This window comes from Mya arenaria, chromosome 16, assembly GCF_026914265.1.
Source record: "Mya arenaria isolate MELC-2E11 chromosome 16, ASM2691426v1".
In the NCBI taxonomy this organism is placed as follows: Eukaryota; Metazoa; Mollusca; class Bivalvia; order Myida; family Myidae; genus Mya; species Mya arenaria.
In genome coordinates this window covers 30,198,615-30,210,535 of record NC_069137.1, presented here as the reverse complement: position 1 = coordinate 30,210,535, position 11,921 = coordinate 30,198,615, and positions in this window count along the sequence as shown.

The following is an 11,921-nucleotide window of genomic DNA, read 5'->3' as shown; positions in this document are numbered from 1 at the left end:
TATGACAAGCTGTTATCTGAAGACAGACCAGTATTATTACTACAAGCTGATATCTAACGACAGACCCGTATTATTATGACAAGCTGTTATCTGAAGACAGACCAGTATTATTACTACAAGCTGATATCTAACGACAGACCCGTATTATTATGACAAGCTGTTATCTGAAGACAGACCAGTATTATTACTACAAGCTGATATCTAACGACAGACCCGTATTATTATGACAAGCTGTTATCTGAAGACAGACCAGTATTATTACTACAAGCTGATATCTAACGACAGACCGGTATTATTATGACAAGCTGTTATCTGAAGACAGACCAGTATTATTACTACAAGCTGATATCTAACGACAGACCCGTATTATTATGACAAGCTGTTATCTGAAGACAGACCAGTATTATTACTACAAGCTGATATCTAACGACAGACCCGTATTATTATGACAAGCTGTTATCTGAAGACAGACCAGTATTATTACTACAAGCTGATATCTAACGACAGACCCGTATTATTATGACAAGCTGTTATCTGAAGACAGACCAGTATTATTACTACAAGCTGATATCTAACGACAGACCCGTATTATTATGACAAGCTGTTATCTGAAGACAGACCAGTATTATTACTACAAGCTGATATCTAACGACAGACCGGTATTATTAATACAAGCTCTTATCTGACAACATACCAGTATAACTATTACAAGTTGATATCTGACGACATACCAGTATAACTATTACAAGTTGATATCTGACGAAAGACCAGTATGACTATTCCAAGTTAATATCTGACGACAGACCAGTATAACTATTACGAGTTGATACCTGACGAAAGACCAGTATTACTAATACAAGCTGATATCTGACAACAGACCGGTATTACTATTACAAGCTGATATCTGACAACAGACCAGTATTACTATTACAAGCTGATATCTGACAACAGACCAGTATTACTATTACAAGCAGATATCTGACAATAGACCGGTATTACTATTAAAAACTGATATCTTACGACAGACCGGTATAATTATTACCAGCTGATATCTGACAACAGACCAGTATTACTTTTACAAGCTGATATCTGACGACAGACCGGTATTACTATAACAGGCTGATATCTGACAACAGACCAGTATTACTACTACAAGCTAATATCTGACGACAGACCATTAAATTTGAAGGGATTGAAACAAAAGCATTGATTGACAGTGGTTCATGACCATATTGTTGGTTCATGACCATATTGTTGGCTGGATGGTCATATTGTTGGTTGGATGGAAATATTGTTGGCTGGATGGTCATATTGTTGGTTGGATGGTCATATTGTTGGCTGGATGTTCATATTGTTGGTTTGATGACCATATTGTTGGCTGGATGGTCATATTGATGGTGTGATGGCTATATTATATGTTTGATGGGCTTATTGTTGTTTGGGTGGTCCAAAGCATCATGTTGGCCTATATAAATATATTCAAGAGAGCTTTTGTGTCCTCGTAGGCTCGAATGCTGCTATCTTGTATCTGTGTACTGCTCTGTTTTGCCATACTCCTTACACAGTTCTTTCTACTTAATAAGATCTTCTTACATCTGTTATTGTTTTCTCACTATTTTGACAATTGATTTTATGTATGATTACCCCAAAGTTGCAGCGATTTCTGCCTTTAAGATAACCGTTAAGATACCAAGGTGTTATGAATGAATTTAAATCTGCGTCTCGGCAACATAATTAACCCACGGTAGCCAATTGCACTAATAACTGGGTTTAGTAGCGGCGTAAATTGAATCATTAGTCCTTACGTTATTCAATAAAATTAAAGAGCGTATACCGTCATATTTAGACAGGACTGGGCGTAATAGTAGTCACCAACACTTCCGGGCTCAAAATAATATTGTAAGTGAAAATGTAACAGATATGGCCAGAGGAGGTTTTTACCGGCGAAATTAACTCAGGGTTAACTTAGAATGTGCAAGCTCGCGAACTAATTAATTTTGCATGTATAGGATATGGACCAAATAAACGGAATTCATTTGACACAGAGAACACAGCGCAACCTCAAAAGTTAAAACTAATGTTAATATGTATTTGTTTGGTTATATCCAATCTTCTAAACGTTTGATCAGGTACAGCATGGATCTTCGGTGATCACAAGAACCACAGTGAGTTTGGTAAGAGAATAAGGGATTATCCTCCATTGTTGGTAAATGTCACATTTTCTTGCCAGATATTTACATGTAATGGATGTCAATGACACTAGCAATCTGTACAAGAAAAAAGTTGATGCATAGCATCGAGTCGGCGCAATGAAATTAGAAGAAAACGTGCATGCAGATAACCAAAAATGGTTATTATATTAACGATAATATTTGTTTTTATGTTGGGTGTACATATGCTCGAAGGACATTATGGTTAATAATATTGTTACAATAGTTTAAGCCCGGAATTAAAGATATTCTGGGCTTTTCCCAAGCTAATCCTCAGGTTAAAACTAAATTATAACAAACATATACATACGTTTCTTCGGAAGAAATAGAGTCAGTGGTCAAATACATAGATTTCAATAGAATGAAATTCACATATCAAATATAGTCGGCGCCCTTCTGGGTGCCGACTAATAATAATGACTTCATATAAAGACATGGCATGTTCGTTATAGCTGCAACACATTTGTTCTATATACTGAACTTATTGAACTGTACGTGTAAATATCTATACGATTTCGAAACTTTGTACATTTTTTTCTTCAAACAAGTTATACACATGATGATTGGTATCATTTAAGGAATGAATTGCGGGGTTGATGTCATTATCGGGGTATGAACGCAATTGGGTTGGTCAATGTGTGTGGAGTCCGAACCCAATTGCGTTCATATCCCCGATAATGACATCAACCCCGCAATTCATTCCTTATATTTACACCAATAGTTCATTTTTCATTCAAGAATTGTTAAAAAAAATTCTTCATTTCATTTAAGAAAACCTTTAAGTAATTCGTTCTTACCCATTCTGTAAATAGAACGACCCGACTATAACCGGAAACATTTTTTCAAATGACGTCACAATAACGCGGGAAAAGATCAACCACTTGAAATCACTTTAAAACGTAAAATTGTAACACTTCTGGTACCAATATATTTAAAATATAATAAACCAACACTTTTAAAAATGTTGATCTATATTTTACGGGACCTATGTCAGAAGTTAAAAGAAATTGGTGTGGATTCAATTGAGTGGTTTCAATCATATTTATCTGGACGTAAACAAGTTGTCAATGTAAATAATACAACGTCTGAATTCATGAACATCTCTTGTGGCGTTCCTCAAGGAAACATACTTGGACCGTTGCTGTTTTTATGCTATGTCAATGATATGAGTATAAGCATAAGTGAAAAATGTAAATTAATAGTATATGCAGATGATAGTGCTATCCTTTTCTCACACAAAGATCCGTCTGTTATAACTTATTAGTAATGTACTCGGCAAGGAACTTGAAAACTGTAGTAAGTGGTTAGTTGACAACAAACTGTCTTTGCATCTTGGAAAAACAGAATGTATTTTATTTGGGTCTAAAAGGAAACTAACAAAAGTTGATAGCTTTAATGTAAACTGCAATGGCCATATCATAAAACCTAAACAATCTGTTAAATATCTTGGAAATATACTGGACAATGATCTCAGTGCTGCATCTATTGTTAACAATATTGTCAGTAAAGTTAATTCTAGGCTAAAAATTTTATATAGACAAAATCGTTTTTTAGATATGAATCTAAGAAGATTGTTATGTAACTCCTTAATACAATGTCATTTTGACTATGCATCGACATCTTGGTACAGTGGTATATCTAAACAATTCAAGAACAGATTACAGGTCACTCAGAACAAAGTTGTCAGATTTAGTTATGGCTATGATTGTAGAACTTCCCTGAAAGTCTCGGCTTTCAGTGATATTGGATGGCTTAATATAGAAAATAGGATAAAGCAACTACGACTAAACCATGTACATAAAATCTTTAATAGCAAATGCCCATCATACTTACATGAACATTTTACTTTAGTCTCATCCACACATTCTTACAACAGTAGACATAGTGCTGGAAATTTTAAAGTGCCACAGGCTGACAGTTCTATATTAAATACTTTTTTATCAATCAATCCAGGACTGGAACAGTCTTCCAATAAAGTTAAAAGAATTGAAAAATAAGAATACTTTTAAAAAAGAAGTGAAATCACATCTCATTGTTGGTAGGAAATGTGCAGAAATGGAAGATTTCCTATTTTATTAATTGTTATTCATTTAATCTTGCATATCAGTCCAAATATTTTTGTCATATTATGCTAAAGTGTCATATGGTTTTAACAGTCGGTTGCATTATAACTGTAAAAGTTCGATATCAAACATTTAATCATTCTTTAACTGGTCAAGAGCACATGCATGTTATTTTTGTATAAGTAAACCTAATTTAAACAGCTTACAACTGAGATCTTGGCAAATCATTATATTTGTCATAAGGACCCCATTGGAAATAAGTTGAATAACTTTAATGGGTTATCCTGTGTTATATATTTGTCACATTGAATTAAATCTTTGTTAACGCACGTATGTATCCAAAGCATTCTAATGATGTTGTGCTTTAGTATAGATATCATCACTAATACTTTGTTAATCAGTCTGTGTTATAACTTTATGAGATATTTGGTTTGTTACTATGACATATATATGCACGAATAAATCTATCTATCTATCTGACCTGCAGACACAATAACAAGATCAATAGCTTTCATGTATATTGTTATGCAATGAATTACGATCCGAACATATCCGAAGATGTTGCGTTCATCGATTGATGAACGCAATTGCTGAAAGGAAGTTTATTTAAGGAATGGAAGTTGAGGTGTAAATATACTTTGTTGCGACACGTTGGGCTCACAAGTGGACATTATAACACCAAGGGGATTTTATTTCCACAAATGCCAACGGGTATGTTTGGAAATGAAAAGGACTTCAACGTAAATGCTTTTCATGAGTTCATCTCATTGATATTCCTACCTTTCATACTGTATATATAATTGTACTTTCATTTCATAATATTTATATGACATTTTGAACACATTAAGAAAGCTCTAAATTATTAAAAAGAGCTCGCTCGCTACGTTCGCCTCGCCAATATTAAAAATAATCTTTCTGTTTGTGGAAATGTTGTCCATTGTAGAAATATGCCGCTCAGTAGAAATGTGCACGTTTGTCGAAATATGCTCGATTTTGAAAATATACCCGTCTTTAGAAATAAGCCCGTCTGTGGAAATGCGCCCGTCTTTGGAAATATGCTCATTTTTGAAAATATACTAGTACCTGTCTGTTGAAATATGCCCGTGGAAATATGCCAGTCTGTCGAAATATGTCCGTTTATAGAAATTTGCCCTTTTTTTAGAAATATGCCCGTTTTTGGAAATACAATGTATGCTCAAATATGTTCGTTCATGGAAATTTGCCTGTTTGTGGAAATATGACCAAGTATGCCTGTTTGTTGAAATACGCCCGATTTTGGATATATGCCGTGTAACGCCGCATAGCAGCATCGCTGCATAAACGTGTTTTTTCGTATATGCGGTGATTTTCAACGCATAAACAGGGCGACCACGTTTATGCGGCGACGCTCAACGCATAAAGCAGAAATTGCTTATATGGGGCGCAACTTTTTGCCACATAAAGAGGATTAACTTAACCATTTATTATAAAGCTAAAAAGTATTTCAACAAAAAACGCTGGTGATGACGTTGATGATGATGATGATGATGATGATGATGATGATGATGATGATGATGATGATGATGATGATGAGGATGGTTGTGGGGATGATGATGGTGGTAGTGGTTGTGATTGTGGTGATGATGATGATGATGATGGTGGTGGTTGGGATGATGTTGTTGGTTATGATGATGATTAAGATTAGGGCGTAGCATATTACTCTCATTTTTAAAAAAAAATACGGGAAAAGAAGGTAGGAAAATTGGTCAAATTTAAGGTATAATTTTAAAGTTGAGCCAAAATTAAAAGTTGAAAATAAATTATTACTCCCCTTGAAGTGTTCTACATTTTCTTGGTTACAAATGACTAGTGCATAAAAACACAATCAATGAAAGAAAGACGTCCATGATGACCCTTTATCAGTCATCTGAGTCCTCTTGTTCTAGTGCCCAAAACTAATGTTGTGTTTATTTTTTTGAAAACAATATAATCTTCAAAAGTTTTCCTTTCGTAACCAGAGGTATACGCTGATGACCTAGACGTGAATAAATTTCACAATCGCACAATTACCAGTGGTTCTTGAAATAGTTCTTAGCTCATCTGAGCACAAAGAGCACATGAGGAGATGTGAGGATTGTTTAATTTCTGTTGTTTGTCCGTCGTTAACAATTGACTTTTCTAGAAACGTTTGAAATGACGTTGAAAGTGCGCATTGTCAAGGGTACATGCCCGTCAGTCTGACAAAAAGGCGATAATATATGTTACGTCATACGATGATTCAATTTTTTGATTGTCCCTAATGACGGTGTTGTGCGTTGTCGTAACATGATTATATTCCCGCCATTAGTCGGGCCAAACGTCATTTCAACGTTTTTGCAGAAAGATCAATTGGTTTGGTTCACATTTAAACCGATCTTACCAAATCTTTGTCAGAATTTACGTCTCAAAAAGTCTAGTACAAAGCTTGGTTTAGTGAACACAAAAAACTAAGTCCGATCTTGATGAAACTTTATCAATCCCTCAATCAATTGTACTAGTATGTGTTTTAATTGTGTGTTTTTTATGCGGCGAAAGTGTGCTTTTTTGCCACATAATAAAGTCATGTTTATGCGTTGAAAATCACCGCATAAACGTGGTCGAATTCGTTTATGCGGCGATGATGTTATGCGGCGTTACAATGCCGTCTGTGAGTTGTACAAACATAATTACAAAATTCCTGCATTGTATGAATATAAAACATGTTTTGTAAATCGCCCAAGTGTGTGTGCTTTTAGAACTTAACCAACAGAAAACATAATTATTCAAAATGGCTGACAATTCAGCTTAAAATTATTGCCTAGGATTTCAAATCATTATCTATCAAAACTGATAACATGTTGCCTTTCAAATTCACCTTTGTGTTACAAAATAAGTCACAACATGATATGGTCAGACTCTAATAAATGTATGCAATGTTAAAATATGTTATATCGGGTACATGCTGACTTGATCGGGTTTGACGTGTAGTGAGAGTATATGTAAAATAACATTGAAACCAATAAAACAAACAGTCTTTGTGTAATATTAAACTGGGACGTTTAAAGCGAGATTTCAGTTGAAATAAAGAACAAAAACACACAAAAACTTAAAATGACTATTCATTGTGCATTTTCAAATAATTCAGTTTGCATTTTACTATCTAACAAGCAATCAGTTCTTATTAGCAAGGTTTGAATTTGTTTTCAAATGATTAATCATTTGGGTGTCACCAGTCATCTATTTTTTCCGGAAACCTTAAGTTGTAACCTACTTTTGTATATTTAAATTGTTGTACAGCCTAATAGAGGAGTAAGGTCAACACCGATTCAACACATGCAACCCAACGCCATATAATGCGACAAAAACACCGTAAATCTCTGATTTATGAGTGTGGCTTGAACTGCGGCCTTATCGCATATCGATAAAAATAGTAATAATGTGTTTATTTATCTGTCATTAAGACGATAAATATTAAATTGCATGGCCTTGCAAAAATGAAAGGTAATGAACACGCTGCAGAAGGCGTTTAAGAGCACACGTATATGACCTCACAATCAACACGTATATGTCCTAACAATCAACACGTAAATCTCTTCACAATCAACACGTTCATGTCCTCACAATCAGCACGTATATGACCTCACAATCAACACGTATATCTCCTCACAATCAACACGTAAATATCCTCACAATCAACATGTAAATGTCCTCACAATCAACACGTTAATGTCCTCACAATCAACATGTAAATCTCCTCACAATCAACACGTATATGTCCTCACAATCAACACGTTAATCTCCTCACAATCAACACGTTCATGTCCTCACAATCAGCACGTATATGACCTCACAATCAACACGTAAATGTCCTCAAAATCAACACGTACATGTCCTCACAATCAACACGTAAATCTCCTCACAATCAACACGTTCATGTCCTCACAATCAACACGTATATGACCTCACAATCAACACGTAAATCTCCTCACAATCAACACGTTAATATCCTCACAATCAACATGTAAATGTCCTCACAATCAACACGTTAATGTCCTCACAATCAACACGTTAATGTCCTCACAATCAACACGTTAATGTCCTCACAATCAACACGAAAATGTCCTCACAATCAACATGTAAATCTCCTAACAATCAACACGTATATGTCCTCACAATCAACACGTTAATCTCCTCACAATCAACACGTTCATGTCCTCACAATCAGCACGTATATGACCTCACAATCAACACGTATATGACCTCACAATCAACACGTTCATGTCCTCACAATCAACACATATATGACCTCACAATCAACAAGTATATGACCTCACAATCAACACGTTAATGTCCTCACAGTCAACACGTACATGTCCTCACAATAAACACGTTAATGTCCTCACAGTCAACACGTAAATATCCTCACAATCAACACGTAAATCTCCTCACAATCAACACGTAAATCTCCTAACAATCAACACGTAAATCTCCCCACAATCAACACGTAAATGTCCTCACAATCAACACGTAAATGTCTTCACAATCAACACGTTCATGTCCTCACAGCCAACACGTAAATGTCATCTCAATCAAATTTTACCTGTTAGTATTGCAATAAAAAAAACACGTTACTCACTATTTGATAATTGTTTGACTTCAACAAACAATTTTTTAACACACCGGATAGGCATTTCAGATTAATTCAGCCGTGCTGGAAAATTCTATCTGGCACACCCATGCCAGATGAGTCACGCGCTGTGACGTAATACTTTTTATATATTTTATTATACACGTAATGTTACCGTAATTATGGAATTTTAATAGCATAGTTCCATTAACATTAACTTTACACAAATATATCTTCAAAACAAAACAAAACACCCCTTAAAAGACGTGATACTGAAGGAACTTCTTGACGTATGCAGTGAATAAAAAAATCTACGTGTCATGAAATCAGTAACCATAATCGCACGCGTATTTTGGTGTAATGTACACAATGCGCTTGTTATTGTATTTGTTCTCATTTTTTTTATAAGGTACGCTAGGAAAATATCGATCATGTGTTTCCGTTTCGGATAGAAAAACCGACCCTCGGGCACTCTGCGTAGCCAGTAACTCGGCAATCCTCATTACCTGGCAACGCACGTGCACTCGGATCAGACTTTTCTATCCGGAACGGAAACACATGCCATATACTATTATGACCCCAGCGGTTGAACATGTGACCTGTATATAGTTCACAGTTTGACAGCGTTGGTCGAATATTTTACCTATATATTGTTTACATGTTTATCCTAACATTCCTTACATTCGGTGGCGGATGCATGGTCTAATGGTAGCATACTTGACTGCCAATCCATGGGTCAAAGGTTCCCCGCCTCACCACTATCAAAATTCTAATTTTTTTCGGGAGGAGCGCTCCAGGGTAGCTCTAACCATGGTTACAATCTGTCTACGCACAATGCCCCCCCCCCCCAAAAAAAAAAAAAAACAAACAAAAAAACCACAACAACAAAAAAACAATAACCTAAAGTGACTAAAATTCTTATCGGTGTAGTCGCCGAATATGCAGAGTCCGAGTGCGAGTATAAATAAGCTTACACACCATAACATACTAATTTTAGTTTTCTATTTACCAAAATTCGTCTTAATACTCCGTTTACAATGTGTCTCACCAAGTTATGTAAAAACATGGCCTATTTTGTAAAGCTTAATGACAGGGAAAATTCCTGGAAATAAACTTATCTCATTATTTTCAGATTATGAATCCTTTTGTTTCATAACATTCTGGGGGTCGATGACAGACATCGTGACCGTGTTCTGATAAAATGCCTCATGTCCATGATAAATTCGAAATAAGTTTCATAATCGTTTAATGAGGTTTCAGAATACATGTACATTGTTTATATTTTAAGATTTTTATCGGCTTTGAATTCTGAAGTAATACATTAAAACACAACCACTTCGTCTCACTAGAGAGTTTTTATGTAAGTTTAATCAGGCTTTTAATAAATCAACTGGTTTCGCACGCATGAACACGATAAAAATGACATATTGAGACTGAGACAAATTATTCAATCAATTCAAAACCAAGCAGAATCCTTAATTTTGATAAGGTTATAAGATAAATGATGTTAGTGAGAGGGTGAGTGGGCGTCCGGGCGGTTGTCACACTGGCAGGTATCGCTCAGGTTTAACTCACATTGACGTATAGTGATGAAACTTGGTATGTAGCCAACTCATGTGCAGACGTATAGTGATAAAACTTGGTATGTAGCCAACTCATGGGCTGACGTATAGTGATGAAACTTGGTATGTAGCCAACTCATGGGCTGACGTATAGTGATGAAACTTGGTATGTAGCCAACTCATGTGCAGACGTTAGTTGATATGTATTTGGGGTATGTGAAATATCTTTCGTTGGAAGAGAAGTATAGTTATGAAACATCATCTAAAGCGGGTAAATATAAGTAGATGTTTTGATTCTCTTATATATAGAGTAATGTACTTTATCTAATTTGTTGACAGGAACAGACACGCGTTCAGGCATTTTTTACAGAATTGTGACACGTCATTGTCATCAAGTCATTATGTAAATCAATTATTTTGCGTATGGAAACCGACTTCAAACAAACGCATAAAAGAATGCTTATATTGAGTTTGAAAAGGTTGAGATATAATGCAGCGAATGAGCAAAACACACAATAACGAGATATTTGTCATAAGACATGTTAAGAAATCAGTAAGGTATATTCGATATAATTGTAGCTATTATATACGACCAAACACTTGAAACAACATTGACGAACGGGTGGCCTTTATAGCTCATTTCGGCTTATACATGTTTAATCTGAATACAGTCGTTATGGCCAGAACACATACGATTGCACGGACATACCCAGTAGAAAACAATCTCTTATACTAGTCTGGAGGTCATATAATCAATTCACAAATATCACACAATATACACACCCATTGATACAAGGTAAGCACGGGATCAATATCACAATTTTAGAGAAGTGTCAGTTTATTGGATATTGAGTTTCCCTTGGAAATTTCTGAAATAAGTCTGCCTTTTATCTTCTTATATACTCATTTCAAAAGAGTCACACAATATAGCTCAACATCCCAATGGAAAGGATAAAGCAAGGAAAGTAAGCAAAATGTACATCTTACCTGAAAACCCGATATCAGGATGTACATTTCCAACCTATCCCTGCCCACGTATATCAGGATGTACATTTCCAACCTATCCCTGCCCACGTATATCAGGATGTACATTTCCAACCTATCCCTGCCCACGTATATCAGGATGTACATTTCCAACCTATCCCTGCCCACGTATATCAGGATGTACATTTCCAACCTATCCCTGCCCACGTATATCAGGATGTACATTTCACATCATATATCTGCCCAAGTATATCAGGATATACATTTCACATCATATACCTGTCCACTTATATCAGGATATACATTTCATATCTTATACCTGCCCGCGTATATCAGGATGTACATGTCATATTCTATACCTGCCCGCGTAAATCAGGATGAACATTCCATATCCTCTACTGCCCGCGTATATCAGGATGTACATTTCATATCATATACCACCCGCGTTTATCAGGATGTACATTTCACACCCTTTACC